The following is a 22685-nucleotide window of genomic DNA, read 5'->3' as shown; positions in this document are numbered from 1 at the left end:
AAGTCTTTCAATTTTTTTCTTCTAGCAATATTTCATTTCGGAAATAATTGTTTGTACAGTTGAGTGCTGTTTACACTGCTTGATGTTTAACAACTTTTTTTTTGAGATAATAGATTATAAATGTGGGTCTACGTGATGGCAATTTACCACTTTCCGCGTGTTGTGTCGAATTTCAATGACGCTCATTTTAAACAGCATTTAACTTCACTTGATAACTCGTTCATTTTATTTATATTTATTAAATCATTACATTCTTTTTCCTCGGTTCTTGTTCCTTCTTGAGGTTCTTGTCTGCTGTCTACACTCCTTTTTCAACATATTTAATTATTTGTTGCTAAATGTTGACCATACAGAATTTTACAAGGTCTTTAATGTTCATCCGTTGAAACCTGATAATTCTCAACTAAACGTTTCAGTGCATTTCACTTCTTTTTGGGGAAGGAAGGAATGGGTTTAAACTTTTTCTTGAAAAATGTATTTGAAAAAGTTATTTGAAAGTTTTTTTATGTTCAATGTTACCATACGAAAAACAATATTTGGAAGCCGAGTTCAAAAGACTTGTCTAGATTTAAAAAAAAAAAGAAAAAATTTAGGCCGTAGTCGTAAATAACTTCTTTCCGACGTTTTGCAAGTACGAGTGCTTTGGATCTTCAGAAGCAGCTTCAGAACTCTTTAGATGAATTTCTGCAAAATAGTATCCAAGGTTTTCCATCTCGTCTGTCTCGATCTCGCTTGGATTGAGCACCAAGACCTCTTTTTAAATCCATCAGATTTTCAAAAATCCAGTTTATAGAACCGTAGAAAAAGTGAAATATCTTCTTTAAATGATGTCTAATCAAACAACTACTTTCGTTCGATGCGTCAAGTTCATAGCCTGTTAATCAATCACTTTGGCAAAGAAATGATTAGCAAATATTTACTATGAGGAAAGTGTTGTCTTATCAGCTGACTAACCAAACTAAGTATTACCAATTTGCCAGTAATGCTTACAATACATTTTCCGAAAATCAACTGTTTCAAACTGCAACACTTCGATGTTCAGCCAGTTGTTAACATTCCGAGTACAATATTTTTTCCTTAAAACGCATAAGTTGTATTACGTGCGTTAGCAATCATTATCTCAATAATAAATATACCACTACTAATTGTTACTATCGGTGAAGTGTGTGAAGGACCGCATATTACACTTAACTGAAAAGCGACACATTTACTTTCGCGGCTTGAAAAATGTAAAGGAAAAACATAAAATTTAATTATGGAAAACAGAAAATTGGCGTCTATTGTTCAGCAAGGACAGTTGTCGGTCATTGGTAAAGAGTGTTTTTTATAAACAATTACATAAATTACGTTTTGAATCTGCCCACATTGGAATTATTCCATATTCACATACCTAATAAACGAATTGTTTGATATTTATTGGCAAAATGCTAGTTCCTTTGATAAAAACCGCTCGGCTTTTTTATCTCTAAATAATTTATTAAACCTAATTGTCCTTTCGCAGTCTTTAAGTATTTGCACTGAGTCTGAGGAGGAATTGATGAAAACAGATTTCTAAATTGAGGAGGATTCTTTGATAGAACCGATGAAATTTGGGTTTGGAACGTCATCTAAACGCAACCTTGGCAAATGATAATCCGTAAAGAGTCCCGTCCCTGTTCACATGCGAGCACACATCTTTAACATCTAATGCAAATATTTTTTTATTTGCCCGATGTAGATCTTCGTATTACAAAGTCCCGACCTTGAATTTGTTCAATTAGCATGCACTTATGTATTTGTTTGTTGTCACTGTTAATTATTCTTCGCGACGATTCTTCTCGTTAACAGTTTGATGGCTGTTACGTTTTTAATAAGGCAACAAATATCAATAACTCATAGGAGGTTTATTGGAATATTAAAGAGTTTATTTGTTAAGGATCGATGGAATGTTGGGCCGCATGATAAATTGGGCGTTCGCTTAATTGATTATTTCTTTTGTCTTTGATGGCAATTTTAGTTCTTCACTTTTATAACTTGTAATTGACATCCTTAACTAGCAGGTCATTCAAATCAAAGAGTCATTAAAAAATTATTGATTTGATAAAACTCGGTTTCTACTAAACTGGAAAAGTAGTTCTATTCATTTAGTATCGTTCCACAAAAGATCCTGATTCAACATATTTCGCTGTGATGGAAAGGGTTTGTTTGTTGCCGCGCCACCTTTGGCAATCGATGGTCTCGAGGGTGGGTTTAGATGGATGCACGCCTTTGCTCACTACAGCGCTTCCGAAGAGGTCTGGTACACAATAGAAGACAAACTTTGTTCAAGTAGAAAAAGGGAGGTTTCAATGTAAAACGATTGTTTTCATATTAATTCCTTATACTTTTTAAGCATATTACCATTGAGCTGAAGGGCAAGTGCGGAAAAAGAGCCCCAGACACATAAATCCCGCATTCATTTATTTTAGTGGGAATCATCCAATTCTTTGAGCCTGCTTGCGGCATTCGGGTCACGTTAGATCGATAATCGCTGAAGATTGGAGAGTACTCCGATAAAAGGCTTCCTTAGTTAAATTAGATGTGGGTAATGATTGAAAAAGTTGTTTGCTCATTACTTCTACGGCTTCGACAAACGTCCGGAATATACCAGGAAGATGGTAAACATCAACGCAATTATAAATTATCCAGAGGATTTTGGGCGAAAAGAAAATATTTTATTGAATCTAGTTAATGTTCAGTTGAAACAAACTCTCGATTGTTCTTCTCCATATGATCAGACTTAAGCAGTAAATAGTTATCTGGTGAACTATACTGACACAAATAACACTTGCAGAACTAACAGATGTCCTTGTTAACGAATAAGTGCAGCGGTTATCAAGAAACTGATTCAGAGCCTTGAGAATAAAGACTACTTTAGCAGGCTAAACATGTCCTAATCGCAGCTAAAATTGGAATAGGATGATTAAGTGGTTGGAAATGCGATGTATATTTGCAGTTTTTAATTAATTTCTGCCGGAAGGTCAATGTAGACGAGTTTTTTCCTCGGTTGGTCCGGTCCAAAAATTGCACCCTCTTTAACATCTCATAGATGTTCTGCACATTTCGCAAAACTTTTTTTGCTCAGTAGAGTTAATACAGAGTGTGGCAAAAAGAACACGCGAACTTTTGGGCTGAAAAGTTTCTTTATGTATAAGTCTGCAATCCCTTTTTTATATAAAGCGACAGAAGTTTTTGATTTAAAGAACGTGCCTTTGAAAGGTTTATGTATTTTTGTACGACTGAGACTTGTTAAGCAAAACTTCAAGAAATGAACATCTGTAATTTTGTAAAGAGGAAAGCGAATGGGTGATTTCCGCGAAAGAGAATTCCTAATAATCGTAGTCTTTCTGATATGAGAGATTTTAAGGCAAAAATCCACGTACGGTTTTAGCCAAAGCCAAAAATTTAGAAAAAAATGTCCAAAAACTGAACACCCTGTATCTCAGTCACGAAAGCCTGAGCGGACCTACGCTCATATGAATTTTTCCCTGTATTATAAGTTGATCGATAATAACCCGAGCGTTTGTGTACGTTTTTTGAAGCAATCTGCCGAATTTTTTGGCGCTTTTCCGTCAAATTGGTGGAATATTTGCTTTTTAAGGAATATTTAAGACTCTGTAAGTGCGTGAATTTAGTTTAATATTTTGATTTTATTGTTTTAGGAACACATTTTTTTGGCAACTGTAATCAGGCTGACCTGAGCATGTTCCTCCCTATATGGTAAGGCCAGATTTTGTTTGTTAAATATATTTTGCAAACAATGTATGTATAATTTCTACACTATTATTCATTTGAAATTAATTTACTGGGAGTTTTGAGCTTTCTCAATATAGAGAGTGGTTTATAAGTGCTAATAGTTAAGGGTGTGCTTAGCTCCAAAATAACTGAAAAAGGTTTTTATTTTTGATACTATTAAGGATGCAGGATGCGGTAACATGATCAAACGTTTTTAAATTAAATGTAGGGTAAATCGGTTTGGTTCTTAACGGCATTTTCTGTTACGGAAAACAGTTCTGGAAGAAATTGCAAACTGAACGTGTTAATTTCTTTCATTTAGTGGCAGGAACTGGGATAAGATAATTACTAAGAATAGCAAAACTGAAATTTAAAGCTTTAAGCGTCACTTTCAGGGAAAACTGAAATTAAAACTGTTTATGAGAAAGAGCCACATTAAAATTACCTTGTACACAGCCCCTAAGTATGAAACAGCCAGTATAAACGGGGAAAAATAATTTATTGGCAATAAGGGTAGTTTTAAAAAAAATAATAATAAAAGTTAATATTTGCGTAAATTATTAAAAAAAAAATAATAGCATGCCACCGTGCATTTCAAATACGAACCCAAAATGAAATGAAACACTTTGTTTTCATTGTATGTGTATGATATTTTCATCTCCGAATTGGGTTTTCCAGCGACCTTTGACTCACCCTGTATATTTCAATAAAATTGATCATAAAGATTCATTTTTTAAATCAAAGAAAAAGATAATGATGAGTGGTCATTGTTCGCACGACAGTGTTCTTGGAAGATAAAAATTTGCCAACACCGTTCCATCACTCATGCTAAATAGATCATCTGCTATCTAGTGAATATCAATATGATAGATGTGTAGTTTTTCGTTCTTAATTAACGGCCAATTATTTGACAAAAAGGACATTTTCCATCCATTATATAGCAGAACATATGAGCAAAACGAACTGTTGTTCGCCGTCATAATGTTACTTAGGCATTTAACGTACCCGAAAATCGCTCGATGGACAGACCAGTCTTACATCAGAAGCGAAACGCAATTGTTAAGGTTGCGAAAAGCTTTCATAAAACTTAATTTTATAAGAACTCTTTTTCGCGTTTGCTGAGAAATTCGAACACATTTTCGTAAAAAGCTGTTTTGTGGCAAGATATTGTTTTGCAACATCAGAAGCGAAATCCAGCTATTGGGCTTCGTTTCCGAAAGGAAAAAACTTGATCTCATGAAGAAAACACTTGAATTTTGCGTCTTACTGCAGATGATTAGGAAATTCGGCACATTTTCGTAAAAAAACTGTTGTAATGCAATAGTTTTTTGCAACGTTAGAAGCGAAACCCAGAAAAACTTCACTTCATGAAAAACACTTTTGCAACTCATTAAGAAATTCGGAAACACACTTTCGTAGGAAAAAACTGTTGCAATGCGTTAGACGGGGAAAAGGTATGAGTGCCATCCTTGGCATTTGCAGAATTGCTTCATTATCCTGGTAGCATGAATTAAAATGGCTGGCAGTTCTTCTGCAATTTGCATTTCTGGTTCCCATCTCGCGATTGCCTTCGGCTCAACAATCGGACAGTTGGTTCTTCTGGTGGCGCTCCATTAGGGAACGATTTCCTGCCCGTGGATCGCGCTGCGGATCCATGATGGGGGCTCCGCCAACGTACAGGCTGGTACAAAGCCGGTGTTAACTCACCCTCGAGACCATCATCGATTGCCTGCTTTCGCTTTGTCAGCGTCCCTGCGACCCCTCGGCGCTTGCCAGGCGGCGAAGAGCAAGAAGGGCGCTGTTAAGGCTGAAGATGGGTCTCGGGGCACTTTGCTGGCCGCCCAGGCAACCGTTCTGTAGTCTGCAGGCGGGCAGTATTCCTTGGGCCGGTCGACGGATAACACGTCTTCCTCTTGGTGTTTGTTTAGTATTTGAAATATGCGCGCGACTTCGACGCCCTGCTGCTGACGCACCACCCGCTCCTGCCAAAGCCCGACGAGGACGACGCGACGTCGTCGTCGAGTTGCGACATCCAGACCAACGATAACGAGGTATATTCAGCGATAATAGAACAAGAGCTTATGTAGTCTAATCATTACTACATCTGCACACAACACGTGGTTAACGATGTGTTGACTCTCCTAGCCCAACCAGCATCGATACTTTTCACCGTTTCACTTGCACCACGTGGTTTCTTTAGGGTGTTTTTCCAGCTTAGAGGAGGGGATGACAACGCTCTTACGACAGCAATCTTTGCCAGAAAGACAATGTCCTCGTTGGGAAAATGTTTTAAATGATTACGCCAGTTTCTTGGAAAGTTTCAATAGTTTCATAATTTGGCCCCAGTCAATGAAGCGTTTCCAATCAGGATTCAACCAAGTGGATTAACCTTTCCTGGATTGCTGCGATTTTTCGACAATTTATACGTTAAATCAACTGTGCCCTTCGGTTAATTTCTGAAAATCGCATGCTACAGCTTGCAAAGTCTGCACATTAGTTCTGATGAAGATCTCAATAGTCCGAAACGTGCCTATTCTTTGCCCGAAGAACATTTTTTTCTGGAAAAATATTTTAAATAATCACGCCCGTTTCTTTGATGAGTTTCAATAGTTTCATGGTTTGGCCCCAATCAATGAAGCGTTTCCAATCAGGATTCAATCAAGTGGATTAACCTTTCCTGGATTGCTGCGATTTTTGAACAATTTATATCTTAAATTGACTTTGATTTTCTGGTAATTTTTGAGAATGTGCTTGAACTCACAAACCATGCACCGTTAACTCTGATGATGATTTAAATAGCCCGAAACCGGCCTACTTAACTGTTAAACGTCGCTCTTTGATAGAATCCAGATGGCAACGTTGAACAAATATACAGGGTGAATCAAAATTTGCCCCCATCTTTTTATGGGGTAATCCCTCAGGAGTAAAAGAAATTACTGCAGATTAACCAAATGCCCTACAGGGTCAATTATTGAAAATAATAATCAGTCTCTTCTTGTTGTCTTTTTCAGTTCACCAGCTCGATTTGAAGAAGCACTTCTTGCACATGAATCACGAACTGGATCATTTAGGGCTTTGCCACTAACATTTCAGTCCCGTTATATGATTTTTGCATTGTTTTTCTGAATCAAACAAGAAACTTGGTGAAAAAAACACCAAAATCATTATTAGTTGCTTATTAGCAAATTTTCTGGCTTGATCTTTTCCTGATCAATTTGTCCCAACAGCAGGTTTATTTTAAATCGTCTTCGGCTACTTTATATAAGTAATATCTTGCAAGAATCCTCCGCTTCTTCAGCAAATATCAATCCCAACAGTCGAAACCTTATCGACCTCTGCAAGATCAAATTCGAATTGACATGTAAGGTACTGGTTTAACCGATAAGATAAGATAAACACTTTTTCTTCGTCATATTTGTCTGATGTTCTTTTATCTGGTTGATGTGCTAGCACGTCTTCGAATTCCATCCGAACAGTCTTCCGCAGTCGTGACAGTGTCTTCAAACCGGTCAGCCAATATGGTGAGTTTCTATGTCTTGATTTATTCCTTCTATTGGCAGTAAAACGCAGTAAACGCCTAGTTTTTTTTCTTCAAATTGTCATCAATAGGATAATCAGGTAATTGTTACTCTTTGTCGTTATGTGCCAACATTTCACAACCTCGTTACAGTTTTCTTCAAGCCTTATCAGAAGATAAGGTAACCCAATTTTGGTATTTCCACATGAGCATGAAGACATACCAGAGTTAATAAGGTATAGTCTGTTCCAAGCTTATTAGCAGTGCCGCAATAATTGTTCTTTGATCAAATTGTTACAATTCGCAGAAGTTGGGAAGAATATTAAAATGACTGATTTAGTTTCTTGGCGAGTGCTGGCCGTTTCTGTGAATTTGTCTGTTATTATTTCAATTTACCGATACATTTTCAATTTGTATGTGTGTTATTTTCGGAAATGAGATGGGATAGAAAATGCCTAAGCAATATTTGAAGGGCAAACAACGGTTAATTTTGCTCAAATTTTTACCATCATTAAGATGTTGTATCGGTTCCTCAATTTTTTCTTCTATTTTCTTCATAATTTGACTGCAAGTTTTCCACCAAAATAACACTTTAACGCTCACAGTTAATTTGAATATTAATTTCAACCCAATTTCAACATGGCGTCTCAAGTAATGACGTCACTGTCAAATAGCTTGGTACGGACTATACATACTTTACGTAGTCGTTAACCTGTTGAACGGCTTTAGTTATTTACGGGAATTCATAAGACACCCTTGACACTTTCTTTAACAGATGCTGAATAAAGTTGGCCTGACTTTGAATTACCCGAGATAAGTAGTCTTTTGTTGTCTTCCCTCTTGGTTAGTTTTAAATGCAACTGTCTTATCTACCCAAAATTATCGCATGTATTTGTGCTAAATACATGCATGTGTTGCAATTTGGGAAGGAAGTTGGTTTATGGACAGTAAGCTAGGCGTTTGATTGTAAGTCCAAAGTACCATTTAGATCGGTCACTTTGGATAAGAATATTGTTTTATTAGGATATTGTTTAATTTTTTAAAGTTTTGTTGGTGTTTTTGTTTTGGTTTTGGAAACAATGTTGGGATTAATCTAGATTTGTGAAGTTATAGATGATTTTTCCTTTGGGTCCGCTTTCTATCCATATTCAAAATGTATTTATCGTGTTTCTTTTCAAAACTGAATCAAGTTTTAAAGTAAATCTTTAACAGTTTTATACTTTTTACTTAGTTTTGCGTACTTCAACTTGAACTTTGTTGAAAAAGTTGCATAAAATGCTGAAAACTGTGACTTTGACTACGTACTATTGAACAAGTAAAGCAAATAAAGCACGAACTAAAGCAATTGCATAATCCCATGGCAGAGTGGATCGCTGATGCTTTTTGCCTGCCCATCCTCGTTCTGCTGCCTCGTTCCCGTGTCATTGTCGGTTCGAAATTCTTTTCCGCCTACGAGGTTCATTTTTAGACAGGACTCAAAGGTCATCGAAGGATATTAGAGTGATGATTTGATTCTTATTCGACTCTGCCTACAAACTGTATTTGTTTTTCTGTACAAAAGATGATAAAACACCAGAACAACAGTATGGACCACAAACATTTAAACCAAACGTAGGTAATTAGTAAGGCCTAATCTACACTAGCGCTGTCCTTAATGTGACTCTCGGTTCAACTCCATTGGAATCAGTTAAGTGCGGAGCAGTTAAACTGGTTGTTTTTGATGATTTTTTAATTCTACATGAACTATAACCCATTAATATTTTGCATTTGAGTCCATGTGGGGCTTCTTATCGCAATCATTCACGTTTCCAATGGTTATTGAACTTATGTTCGCCTTTTTCTTATGATTCTTGGGCAATTTTATTAATTTGCGAACAGACTAATTGGGTTTTCAGCGACATCTCCTTCAATCACCATTCTGACATTATCTTACCAAACTTGGCTAAAATCCAATGTTATTACTAATAAATCTGAATTAATTTGTTTATATTAGTTAGAATGTCGATTAAATATTCTGTTTATGAGTTTGCTGCGCTTACAATGTCGCTTCTTGGTTCTGGAAAGTTGCCTCGATTTATCCGATGCCCTTTTAAAATATGTCAATATATTTAATCTAAATCGTTTGTGTTCAAAGTGTCATCCGTTAGAGCCTTGACCACATCCTTTGGACGTACGTAAATGGACTCTGATGTCCACTTTAGGCTCCGACGATAATACGTTTCCTCTCGTATAATTACATATCATTTCGATCAGTAATCTTACAAGACTTCAATATTAGAAAACACGAACGGCGCACATATCAAGATCTAATTGCTGTTGCACTAAGTGCGCCCAAAACGTTGTTTTGATTGAAATAAACATCCTGCAGTCCAGAACTGTTTAACATCAAAATTACTGCAAAACTTTTTGAAGCCAACAGCATGAAATTCCTACCTTGAGGCCGAATTTTAAACGCATTGTCTATTTTTAGCTAATGCTTGTTTTTCTTCCTTGGCCCATTCGACATACACACGAAGACTTAGTAGCTTGCCAAAAGATATACGCACGGTAATGTTGAGCCAATTTGTATTTCGAATTTGAAAGAACAATCGCTTTTTTTAGATCATGGATTACAATTAAATAATCTCGAGAGATCATAGCATAGATTCACTGTGTTGAGAGTGTTTTTAAGGACTTCAGTTTTCTGTAAATTAATATTCTTAGCTTGCTTGTTTTTTCCCTTTTTCACAGACTTTACTCTAGTAAATTGGCACATTTGGCAAGACCCAAAAGCGCTTTTATTTGCTTATTAAATTATCATTCAACGAGTTCATGTGCTCCTGAGTGTGATTCGGTCATCGTCTGCTTTTCTTCGGTGAGACGCACTGCCAACTTGAATCTTGAATCCAAAAGCGCCGTGTCAGCACATCGATAAGCGCACATTCATGCATGGAACATAAAGAGCATATCGTACAAAAGAGTGGCCTGAAGAAGAAATTAGATCATTTGACCCCATGCGAACGAACCCGAGGTCTTTAGGCATTGAATGTCTTCGTAATGCCGGATTTACACTGCTGGTCATAGGCGTGCCTGTGCACAGAAAAAATTCATAGTAATCGCTCTTAATTCCCCATTATCAGCACAGGGTTAAATAAGCTTATCTGATAGTATTTTCTACCAAGAAAATGAAAGGGTTTATCTGAGATGCGAGGGAGGTTTGCTGTTTCCAGCAATTTTCATTGGAAAAAATCCAATTGAGCAAGTTCTTGCAGGGCATTTAAAGTTACTGAAGAATTCATCACTTCATTGTCTGCTGTGTTCTGTGCCGCCGCTTCTGTGTTCTTGATTCAATTAACTTCCTTTGATAATTCTTCATGAGCCTAATTTTATCTTTGTTCGTAAATGTCTGCAAGCCGTACGTGTTGTGAACCGAGCCTTAGGTATATAGGAGGAAGTTGCCAGAGGATATGGGGCGGCCATCCGAGGATGATGAGCGATTAGGATTGGGAGCAACCGACATGACTCATTTCTGTGTCATTCTCTTATTAACCTAATGTGCAGGCGTTGCCTGGTTTAGACTTTATACTTCCTTCTGCAGATCTAATCAGTGTTTTCTGGCAACTTTTACAGTCAACAAAACGCTTTTGTAAACACTTTTTCACGAAAGATTCAACGCACTACTTAGTCTCAAAAATTATTATTTTTTGTTTTACTTCTCTATTTATTTCTTTGATTGATCAAGCAGTTCGGGACCATTTAGACCTTTTAGGCACTAATCAATAGCAAATAACTGGTTGGTCAACTCAGACAATTTGAGCAAATACTTGAAATACCACATCGAAACAGACGTATAATGTTAATGCGAATCGAAAACAATAAACAATCAAGGCGAACAAACAAATTGTGGTCGAATAATATAATGAATGACCGTTATGGAAAAATGAATGAAAACAAAAGTGACGAATCACGTAACGAAACAACATTCCGAAGAAAGTGAGGACGAAGTTGTAACGGCCTCAACGCCAGCTCGAAATGTGTGTTAGTAGATCTTGCTTTCGTTTTATAGCCGCCAGGAAACGGGTTTTTAGCTCGCTTAATTGTTATTTACGGATTTAATCGCAAATTAATTATGCTTGGCAATGTTTACATGATGAAAAGGGGACCAGAGGGATCTTAAGAAAAAAACAGCTCGAATAAAAGGGAAGCGAAGTATCTTTGGGAGATTTTTTTCGAATTTCGCATAGTTATATGAATACATAAAACATGAACAACGATTTTTTGTCATTTGAGAAGGTTTGCGGTTTTATTTTTATGACTGATTTAAAAAAAAGAACTTTACACACGTAGGAAAGTCTGAGCATCAGAGTGATATTTTCTTTATTACAGTAACATTCCAACAGGTTTTTTTGACGGCTAGAAATCGAAAATTAACTTTTGCAATTGGAATTTTAGGAACAACAGCTCAAATAAAAGGGGAGCTGAAGATGATTCGATATTTTTTTTATTTATTTAAATGTATATCTTTGAAATTACGGTCTTTAAAAATAGAACTTTTCAAAAAAAATATAGAAAGTTCTGCGGCAGCAGCGGAAGATTTTGAAGAATAATTTTTGGTCATTTGAGATGGTTTGCTGTTTTATTTTTGGACTAATTCGCCGCCCTTAAAAAGACTGAACTTTTCAGAAAAATATAAAAGCTCTTCTGCAGCAGCGGGATATGTTATTAAAGCACCATTCCAACAAGTTTTTTTCAACGGCTTAGCAGCTGAAGAAGAAAAATAGATTTTTACTTCTGGCAACTGAATTCCTGCAATATTTATTATGTCAGAAAGAAACGTTTGAATGCCTTCAGTTTACCTGGAATAACATGCAATTTTGAGAAAATTTTACGCCACTTTCCTGTCTCACTTCAACATTTCAGTTTAACTAAAATATATCTGTTCAAATGGTTGTTACTGCATAACTTTTTGATTGTTGTTGATAAAAAATACGTTTATAAATTTAAAAAAAACTCGTAGTTTTGACAATTGTGCTTCAACATTATTTTCTTATTTTCGCCGAGAGTGTTTGCACAGCCGTGTTGATTAGCTTCTCCTTTAATCAAAGGCAGATGAAGATGCAGAAACGCCTCAAAGCAGACTACACTCACGATAAAGCTCTCGAAAGTGATTCATTATGTAGACAGTGATCTGTTTGGAGCTTTTCCAAGCTTTCCAATTGATACTTAAAGATAATGCGATGTAAACTGAACCAAAAAATAAATAAATGACGAGGATCATGCGAGTCCATCCATCGCTAATAACGCAGCATTGACTTTAGCATTTTATTAGCAGTTCCAAAATTGCAAAGTGAACAATACCTGATTATAAAGTTGCACGTTCAATGTCAGAATGAATTGGACTTGTGTAAGTAAGAACGCAGAAAGGTCGCGACAGTTTACATTAAAGGAAATTGCCTAGTAGAAAATGCAAGGGTAAAGTTTAGCTGGAAGCAAGCATCCTTTTTTTTAATGAAGTGGGGAATTATTTATTCTCACTATGACTATGCAAATGTTCGTATATGTATTTGAATAACTTGAATGATGCGCACTTTGACTGAGCGTCTTTCTCGGTTAGTTTTTTTAGTTAGAAAGCCAATTCCAGCGAGTTCGAGTTGAAAACAGGTTCAGTCAAGTCAACAGTATTATTTTTCAAAAGCTCCAATAGCTCAACCGAAGATGCTGGAGACAGAATTTTCCGTTTTTGGGAATTGGGACTTAATTAAATACTTTTTCTAACTTTGAATTCTGATGAAAAGTGAAAAAAATTACTTAAAATTAGGCTTCCAACTCTCTTTTTCCGAAATATTTCTAAGGCTGATAATTCGATAAAAGGCGTTGATTAAATGTTTTTACTCATTTCGCTCTCTCTTTAATATTTCCAGAGAAGCTCTTGACTGATATTGATTGTTGATTAATTCATTTTGCTCTTCAACTGATCGGTTCTTTGACGAAAAGTTCTAATAGGTAAATATTTTACAAAATACGCCAGATTAACAATTAGGAGTAAGTTTTATTAAGCTGTTTCAAATTTTAACACGTTGCTTATTCATTTTCCTTCCATCCTATACTCATATTTGACAATTGCGACCATCCAAGTCAACTCGTCTAAAAACAAAGAATGTCGCCTGGTTTCGCAACAGTTATAATGAAAATGTCGCGAAGGTCATTCTTCACGATCATCATTTATACGTTAATCCGTTTGTAGTGTTGTGCAAGATTCATTCTTCAAGCCCAAGAACGTCTTCGGCAAGCAATCATCGACATACTTCCATAAAGGTAACGAATCGTATTTGTCTTCTTTGAAGGCTTTTTAAAGGCTTTATAAGGGAATGATTCACGTGACAGATGTCTAATTGAAGAAGCCGCAGGTGGTAATCTGAGAGCCACCATCTACACACGGCTGGATAAAAGTGAGAAGCAAAAGGAGATTTGGTCAGGACATAATTGTTGCCATCTTGTGCAGTTGTTCTATGAAATGCATTTAATCAGTATAATAGGAATATGTTAATCCTCCAATTACCATTCTTGCACGATGATGAGTTTTTAAAACTGGTCGGTTGCATAATTTTCAAATGTTTGCTTCGGGTTGAAGCAAGGGCATTTTTCATTAGCACCATTTGAATCTTTTATCAATATTTGTCGTCGCCTTCGATTGACGATCATGTTAAGAACAACACGATTTAAGTCGTGTTGGTTCTAGATGGCAAACAAACAAGTGGATTTGTTGAGGTTTTTCGCTGATTTCGGAACTGGAAATTATTCAAAGCAACAAATTTTTTTTGCAAAATTTTTGATCAAAATCTTGCAAGATCTTTGTGCGTTCAGGATGTGGGTCAAACAACAAGCTTCATAATATTTGAGGTAAATTGTGGTAGCTTTTGAACGAGGCAAAATTAACGTTTTCTATTACTTATGATGTTTTTCTAGCTTGATGAATTGGTCTAAAAGTGTTGGTTAGCTGATTCAAAACGCGATTTGCTGATTTGTGCCTTTGTGGGTGAATTTCGGTTTTTTACGGTTTATTTAAATGCTTACTCGTCTCAAACCCACCCTGCATGTTTTATTCGAAGCTTTAAATTAAAAATTGGTCTTATACTCTTTGAAAGCCTTAGAATTGCTTTTCCTTACGTTTTGTCCATTTTTTCGGAGGCTGTGGCTGGAGGAAATGTTCAAATCACAAACAAATTGTCCGGTTTTTTCAAAAAATCATTATTTTCTACTTACCATTAGGAAACTGTCTGTTCATTAGAAGATGTGAAGAAAACTCTTCAAAAAAAACTTCTTTTTCTTAGAAAATATATTCTATCCTATTCTTAGAAAACCCGCAAAACAAATATTATTCGAAGCAAACGCAAGAAGCATTCGTGGAAAAATTGAACATTTAATACAAGCCATTCTAGAAGAATTTATATTACTTTAATATTAAGTACTTATTATGTTTGGGAAATTCCATCACTTCTCAAACCTATAAATCGGTTCTTCTTGTTTTTAAGTGTTCTTTCAGGACATCCTTTGCGCAACTGGTTTGGTTGCATAACCATTAACACTGTCATCACATCGGCAAATAAAGAGTTAAAGATTGTTCTTCGAAATAGTACCTAATTGAATTTTCCATTGCATCCGTTTTCGTTTTCTGCGTGGAACTTGTGTGCTTGTATCGCTTAGTGAATACGAATTAGCTTAATCTTGGGGTCAATAAGTAGATTTGTTATGGCAATTATTGGTTGGGAATATCAAGAAGTTATTGATCTGTTTTAAATATCGATGATGCTGGTTGTCACCCACATGTGAAGGTTGTTCTTCATTAGCGCGCTTATAGCGAACATAGTGATTTTTCCGCTGATTTATCGTAATAGTTTAAAAATTAAAATAAAAACAAGCGTGCACATAACATGAACAATATCGGCAAATATTTAAGCTGTTTGAGAGTTCTAATAAATCCAAGTCAAACATCCTGTGGTTCATTCATGCTTTGAACCGATCCTAAAAGTTGGGCAATCATATTCGATTTTCATTAAATCTACCGAAAACGCTTAAGTATCTAATCGTGTTTGCAAATAAATTGTTGCCGATGGTGAAGCATTTGACGAAAAATGATTCATTCATGTCAGATGCCGCCCCCCATTTCACTATGTCATAAATGGTTTTTGAATCATCGTTTGTAAGATCGAGGAACATTTATGAATTTGTCTCTTAAGAACGAGGAAATGCTTACAAATGCAGTTCAATGCATGTTTTTTTTGAAACTGAGAAAGCTGCATTGTTGCTGCATTCGACGCATTGATGTTTGGCAAATTTAAAAATTGTGTTCTCATATAAGTGAATGGTAATTTTTCTTCATCTATTCGAGTCGTTCAGCTTGCACGCGATTTGCTTTAACCTATGACCCCGTTTCAGCCTCGAAATATCTTTTGCGAAGCTCAAAGACCGACAAAAATACCCGATTAGCTATCTGGGTCCCATTAGGAACATAATAGACAAAGTTCCTCTGCAAGTACCCGTACTTGGAACGAGCGCGGTCTTCACTACTAATTTTGCCTGTTAAAAGTTCCCCCACGTCGAAACGTTGACATATGTTCTCCATAAAATGAGTCGGATGAGAACTGTTCCAGATTTCTATTAAAAATGTTGTTTTCCTAGCTGAAAGAAAACTATTCGAGTATTTATCGTGGTGTTTAGGTGACGAATTAGTTGGCAGTTAATGGGTGAATTGCAATTTGATTCGGTTCACTCAGGCATGTTTGTGCGGATATGTTTATAACATTTTCAAATTATTTTGATGGTGACTGGAATGCGAAATAATACTGATTTACGTGTACTTCAGCAACAGTTTCTTTGGCAGCTGAATGCAGCAATGGAAATTTCCTCGTTTTACATCTGGTTAACAAATCTCTATTTTGCGAATTTCTTTCAGTTGCCAACCAAGATCAGCTTTAGGTTGACAACAATAATTATGGTCACTTAATCTTTGACCTACCTTGAAAACGCTGTTTGATATGGTGAGAGACGACCTTTGATTACATAAAGCCTATAAGTGTTCTTGTTCGAACTGGCGGTATCATTATTTCGTCATTCATCCGATCAAATCGGCATTATCTAGCAGATACTGTTCTATTGATCTGACACACATCGGCTGTTTCACTTTTTCATTATTCATTATCGCATTTGCATTAAAGACAAAAGAATTTATGTTGTCGGCAATTTTGGAAAACGATCGCCGTTGTTTCCGTCTTTGCATAGTCAATCAAAGAGCGAATTATGGTAATGTTGCAAGAATGTCACCGATACATTTTGTTACCGGACTACCGACATCGTCTATCCACTCATTGTGTGCTAATTTCCGGCTGATTGACTTTTGACTCTTGACCTCACATCGAATCAAAAATTCCTGATTTTGCTGAATTATACTCTTCCATTTTAAGAAGTGTTTTAGTTTATATTTTCAGTTTTTTCCGTTTTTGGTCAAAATTCGTATATTTCATCCATAAAAAGATGAGTGGTTTCTGCTTCCAAATTGCGCTGTAGTTGTAAGGAAACTTAAATGTTTGCAAATTTATCTTTGTCATGCAAGTAAGCTACTGGCTATTATTCTGATTCCTCGAGCTCTGGTGAAGAGTTTGAAATGAAAGATTCGAAATCAATCTGAAACCATTCAGTAAAGACACGGGAAAAGTTGTAAAACATCGAGCCATGAATTCCAAAGAATCCGAGACAGCAAAATCAATAGTGGATGACAAATAATATTTTCGGGTTAATGAACAGGAGAAAGAAATATCGAAACAAAGATAATGGAAAATAGTAACCAAGGAGAATAAAATAGAGATAAAAAGAGCCAAAGAAGAGTGGCTCAAGAAGAAATTGAAGAACTTTGCAATGCACAGGGCAGAAATTTACACAGGAAGATTGAAAGAAGAGCTGAAATGCGGATGCAAAGGCACATCACCCAAAAAGTCAGAAGACGGAAGCACATTTTGAAGACTCTTATAATCATCTGAAAGATGACACAGGGAGTGTATCAATTATCAAAGACCATCTAAATGCTGAGGAAGAAATTATGCAAACAGCAACACAACTGAAGAAAGCATGCGGTGAAGACGACAGAAATGATCAACTCTTTGCCAAGAAACACATTGGCAATATACAGGGCCTATTTATATACCGCTGGATGCGCTAACACCGAGTTTTATACAAATATAAAAAAATGAACTAAATAAATGCGAAGCTTGCAGCTTGTTATGTAGTAGGCCAATTACTTTCTTGCTACGCCTTGGCTAGTTACTTTTTGCAGTATTCTGTGTTTTATTTCTGTCTTTTTGGGTTTTTTCCAATCTTGACCTCATTCACATCCGAAGCCCAAATCTCTTAATATGTTCAAGATATTAAAAAGCCACTGTTGTTTCCACATACTTCCGACAAGCCCTAGTAAACCCGCTATGTGTATATTTCCTGGATTTTCTCTCCTAGCAAAGCTAAACATACCGGGATAATGAGTGCACATATAATGAGGATCGGACTGATCCAAATAGTTAGTTGCACATGCTGTTCGAGCTCGATTCCCGGGTCAGGTATGTGGCATCTACGACGCAAAAGATTGTGTCTTTTTTCGCCAAGAGCATAATACGTTCTACCCAAGATCGTTGCCAAATTCTGCTTCCGTCGCGATTTAAATCCGTGGGTAGGCAGCCTGGCATCCGTGTTGTTACAAAAGCACCTTGAGGATTTCGTTATTTAGTCCAAAAGATAGCCGGCCAGCCAGATGAAAATAGATCGAAGAGCTGGGCGTGCTTCGGAATTGAATAGTATCTTTACATCCGAGACCCCGCTGGATATATTTGGAGCGAGCGTGGCTCAAACATACACATCCAGATGTATCGATTCCCTGCAATCTTTCGGCGATTACCTGGTTTCTTCCCCCTGGATGTATGATGCGATTTCATTCAGAATTTTATCGTTCTGTGCACTTGATTTGATGGTTCACTTGGCCAACTGAGGATTTTCGAGCAGTAGGTCATAACTTTTTGGAAAAAGTTTTCGAAGAATAAGCGTTGTTTGCCCCAATCAGCTCCGATAATATCATCTGGTTAAATTTATGTAATTCACTATTGTTCTAGCCGATTCAAAAGCGTTTAATTTAGCAAAAAATGTTCACGTTTAATTTTTCGTATGGTTTGCCACCCAATCTTCACGAGTTTAATATGGAATGGCCTTTTCCGCCATCACATCCATCCTTGTAGGTGAAAAGTGACGAAAAGCAGTCTTATCTACATCGCGCATTTGACTGTATTTATTAAATGAATAATCGTGTGTTATTTCGGGCTAGATGAGACATATCTGGACGTCTGTTTATCGTTGAAGAGTGTCCTTGTTGAGGCAAATAATTAAAAAGATTAGACCACGATAATGTGGATTTGTGGCCTTAAACTGCAGCTTTAATAATATTTTTCCAGATGAAATATGGAAATTTATTATTTGTCCGTGTTGAAATTGTTGGAAATCACGAGGGAATAAATCAGGCAATTTTGCTTTCCGCCCATTTCCAATGCGTTTGGCTCCGATGTAATAAATGTCGCTTCTTTAAACTTTGCACAATAAACGCTCGACTATTATCATTAATTATGCAAAAAAGACATAATTAACATTTATTATGCTTCGCATTACGTAAAAGAACATCGTTGTACAAACAAAACTATCGAAGGTTACTGAGACGACCACCACCAATAAAAGATATACATATTTAGTTTAGCAAGAAATTATGAATAAATCGTACATATGTATTGTTCCTTTCTAGGGCGATAATGTATGTAAAGTCATTCGCTTGAATACTAACGAGGTGATGGATTTTCTTCACCTCCTTTTTCCCCAAAGCAAATGAATTTAGCATTAATGTGAACGACTGTAAACCATTAAACGGAGCATCTGTTTATTACAAAAATAATTACATGGTGTCGGAATTTGGCCCTGAAAATTGTATTATCTTCCTCGTTGCCTAGCCGAGCCTATTCGTCCATTTAATTTTGATCACTGAACAATTTTACAAGTCTTTCGTACGTAACGATCATCTGAAATCTTAAAATAGAAATATATATCGACTATTGTTAGGAACGATCTTCGCTCGTTACTGCTCTACCCAATTTGCCAAACAAGGACATTTTCCAGCTCGATAGTAATTATTGGAAATCTCTAATGTTCTGTGAATGGAACTGATCAGAAACGTGCTTGAAAACACCGCAAAAGTTGTCAAGGAAAAATCGGTTTAGGAACCATTAGCTGGAATACACACGTTGGGTAGCTTCCTCAATTGTTCGCTCAGAAGAGGAAAGTTTGCAGAATTTCAACAATTGGAGCAACTGAAGATCACCGTTAAAATCCCGAATAATGGTAATCCTGAGAGATCAGAAAATCTGCTATGAATTTTATCAGCAAACAAATACTACTGAACCTGGTGAGTTTGTCTCACCAGGAATAAATTATTTTCCACGACGACTTACAAGCCCGAAAAACAAGCAGAGGCCGTGAAAAACTACCGCTTTGGGCAGAAAAGACTAATACTATAAAAATGCTAACAAGACCTGAACAAAAAAAATCAATCAACTACTTATATGGTAATGGATTAAAGGACTGAAACCAAAGAAAAATAGTATTAATTTGACATTTTTTCTCAAAAACATTGTTGAATTTTATGTAACAGAATCTTTTGTAACATGACGTTTTCCCTACGGTGTATCAAATGGTAATATTGGAGTTATAAAATGCGGCAGATACGCGGCTAGCAAATAAAATAAATAATATTTGCTTCACAATTTTACTCAATTTCAAAAAATACCTAAAATCTTGTTGAATTTTATCTTAAAAAATCTTGCTGCGGAATATTTTTTGCGGTGTTTTTTGAGGGTTTTTAAATTAAAAAATTGACAAATGAACTTTTTTAATTTTCTGCTATTTTATCTGTGACTATCATCTCCGAATATTAACATCTGTTAATCCGTTAAGTAAATATAAAGTATGAGCGCTTATTAGTTGAAAAAGTTTGATTATTCACTTGATATTTTCATAAAATGCTGCGGATAGAGAGTCCAGAAAAAAGTAATATTTTCACAATTTTTCAGTTCGCTCATTTAACTCATTTTCATAAAATTCTCAAAAACCTTGATGAATTCCATCTAAGAAAAATTAAGTTGCGGAAGATTTTTTTGCGGATATTTTTGAGAGTTTTTGATTGATTGCTATGATTAATTGGAAACTCAATGATTCCTACAAAAGTCTATAAAAAGTACGATTTTACATCACTTAAGTTTGATGGAGAAGTGTCGTTGAAAATGCACCTATTTAGCGCTGAATAAAATTTTCAGTTTTCCCATGAACTGTCGTCATAAAACCCGAAGCCAATATCTATATAACTCGGAAAACATGCTCTTTCATTCCATGTGAACCGATTTGGCAAGGATTCGCTAACTGTTGGCTTCTCTTTGCGCGTATTGTGCTTTGCTGCAAATAAGTCAGGGGATCGGCCTGCGAACTAATTACGTTGATGACGATTATCTATGACGCTTGTTTGTTTGCAAATTGTCTTCGCGAACAATTTGCAGAATTATTGAGACGTAGAACGAAAAAAAATTAAATGATTCATGCAGATGCCGCCTTTTTGCTGTCTAGGATCGCTCTGATGTCGAATCTGCATCGGTGCAATTATTCTGCACTATTGAATCATTTTTTTCTGGCTCAATTAATATGCATATAATCTCTGATTGTTCATTATTGCAATGTCAGGCCGTAATAAATTTCATGCCAACATTGAAGAATTCCGCGATGTGTGTACGAGTGAGATATGGAAATGATGCAGGGGTGGATCTGGATGAATCATTTAAGGAATGGTCTTGTAATTGATTGTCTTTGGTAATTTACACGGTGCACGTCCGTAAATAATTGCTCGTAAGGTTTTCAACCAAATCTATATAGGGTGGCTCAAAAAGTTCGGATTTTTAGTAAACTACCTGCGTTTCTTAGCTCGTTCTATTCGGTCTGGTGTACATTTTAAGAAACACAGAATCTTCATTCTATTTACATGCCCCAGATGAGTGATTTTTAGTGAACCATTGCAGCAGATTGATGAGCTTTTCTTTGAAAATTGCTGCCTTTCTGCAAGCACTTAATAGTCGGAACTTGTCCGTAATACACAGAACGCCTGTTGGTCCTTTCGCCCTAAAATTGCCTATTTCAATCAATTACCCAAGTAATTTTATATTTGCGCAGTTTTCTTAAAGTATCTGCTATCAGTGTTTTGGACGCAATTAAGTTGCTGCTATTGAAAGCCTTAGAATATACTTAGATGAGTGTTTATGCAATCGGCCTTGCGTTTTCAATCATTCCAAATTCATTTTACAATGGCTTGAGCTTTGAAACGAAAGGGCCATGGATGGATTAACATAATTTATACGGAAAATAGAATAAAAATATTCGTCAATTTGAAAATATGCATTTATATAGGTAATATATACTTTGCATTAATGCTATTGATTTATGATCTAATAGAGTAAACGTTCTTATTTATTTTGCTCTTTCAATCGCTGACGCAGGAAATGGAAAAACTACATCAGTTTCCTACTTTGAGTTTACTCCTGAGTTTCCTACTAATCTGACTGAAAATAATGCGTGATTGGATTTTTTATTAATCAGAAATTAACTGAAAACGGTGGCAGACAAGAAAAAATGAAAAATTCCATATTGAAGAAGTTTACAAAATGTCGCTAAACTTCAGTAGCGGACTACCAAAAAGTTCTGGGTGATAAAAGGGGGCATTACCCCTAAGAAAATTACCACCTTGTGCATTTTTAAAACCGATTAGACGATTGAATGATGTGGACCCTGAGCGACCTACTGCCACATTATGAAAAAAAAATCTCGAAAGTGGAAAATTCAGAAGGGAAAAACAAAATAAAAATTCTAAAATCAGCACTTTGTATCTGAGAACTGAAGCGCTTGCAAATTTTTGTACTTATTTATTATTCTTATTATTATTCTTTAGAGATCTGTAGCTTCTGTGGTATTACAGACTACTTTTTTTCTTTTCAAAACAACGGCTAATTCAACGTTTAACATTTTCCGGGTCTTCATACACAGAAGGCGACTTCAGATTATAACTCGAAAGAGATTATAGTTTAATATTTTATTCCATTCGAAATTTGCTTTTAGGACGTGAAACCAACTTTTTCCTTAATGCAGAATTTATCAAACTATACAAGGTGTTCCCCTACGGGGTCCAGAAAAAACGAGTTAATAAGAAACTAAATATTAAATTAGCTGCTAGAGCTTCAGTTTTCAAGTGCGCCAACCAGAATTATTTTATTACAAACTTCTTTTTGGGTATTTCGTCTTTAAAAAAGACAGAATTTCCTCACGT

At 36.0% G+C, this 22685-nt stretch overlaps 1 protein-coding gene across 4 annotated transcripts in view; it reads left to right on the top strand.

The window, feature by feature from the left end:
* The window catches only part of LOC109546707 (zinc finger protein 91), a 55777-nt gene that overhangs the window by 5445 nt on the left and 27647 nt on the right, over positions 1-22685 (top strand). For 2 of the 4 annotated variants that reach the window (XM_019917780.2, XM_019917776.2), the window contains exon 2: positions 3681-3738. The gene's annotated coding sequence lies outside the window, so the exon portion shown is untranslated. Of the gene's footprint in view, positions 1-3680; positions 3739-5637; positions 5805-7255; positions 7275-22685 lie in introns of those variants that run through there. The other 2 variants (XM_019917779.2, XM_019917778.2) reach the window with 2 other exon arrangements.

Source organism: Dendroctonus ponderosae, unplaced genomic scaffold (assembly GCF_020466585.1).
Source record: "Dendroctonus ponderosae isolate FM_Combo_2020 unplaced genomic scaffold, Dpon_F_20191213v2 Dpon_F_20191213_3, whole genome shotgun sequence".
In the NCBI taxonomy this organism is placed as follows: domain Eukaryota; kingdom Metazoa; phylum Arthropoda; class Insecta; order Coleoptera; family Curculionidae; genus Dendroctonus; species Dendroctonus ponderosae.
This window is presented reverse-complemented; position numbering and strand designations above follow the sequence as displayed.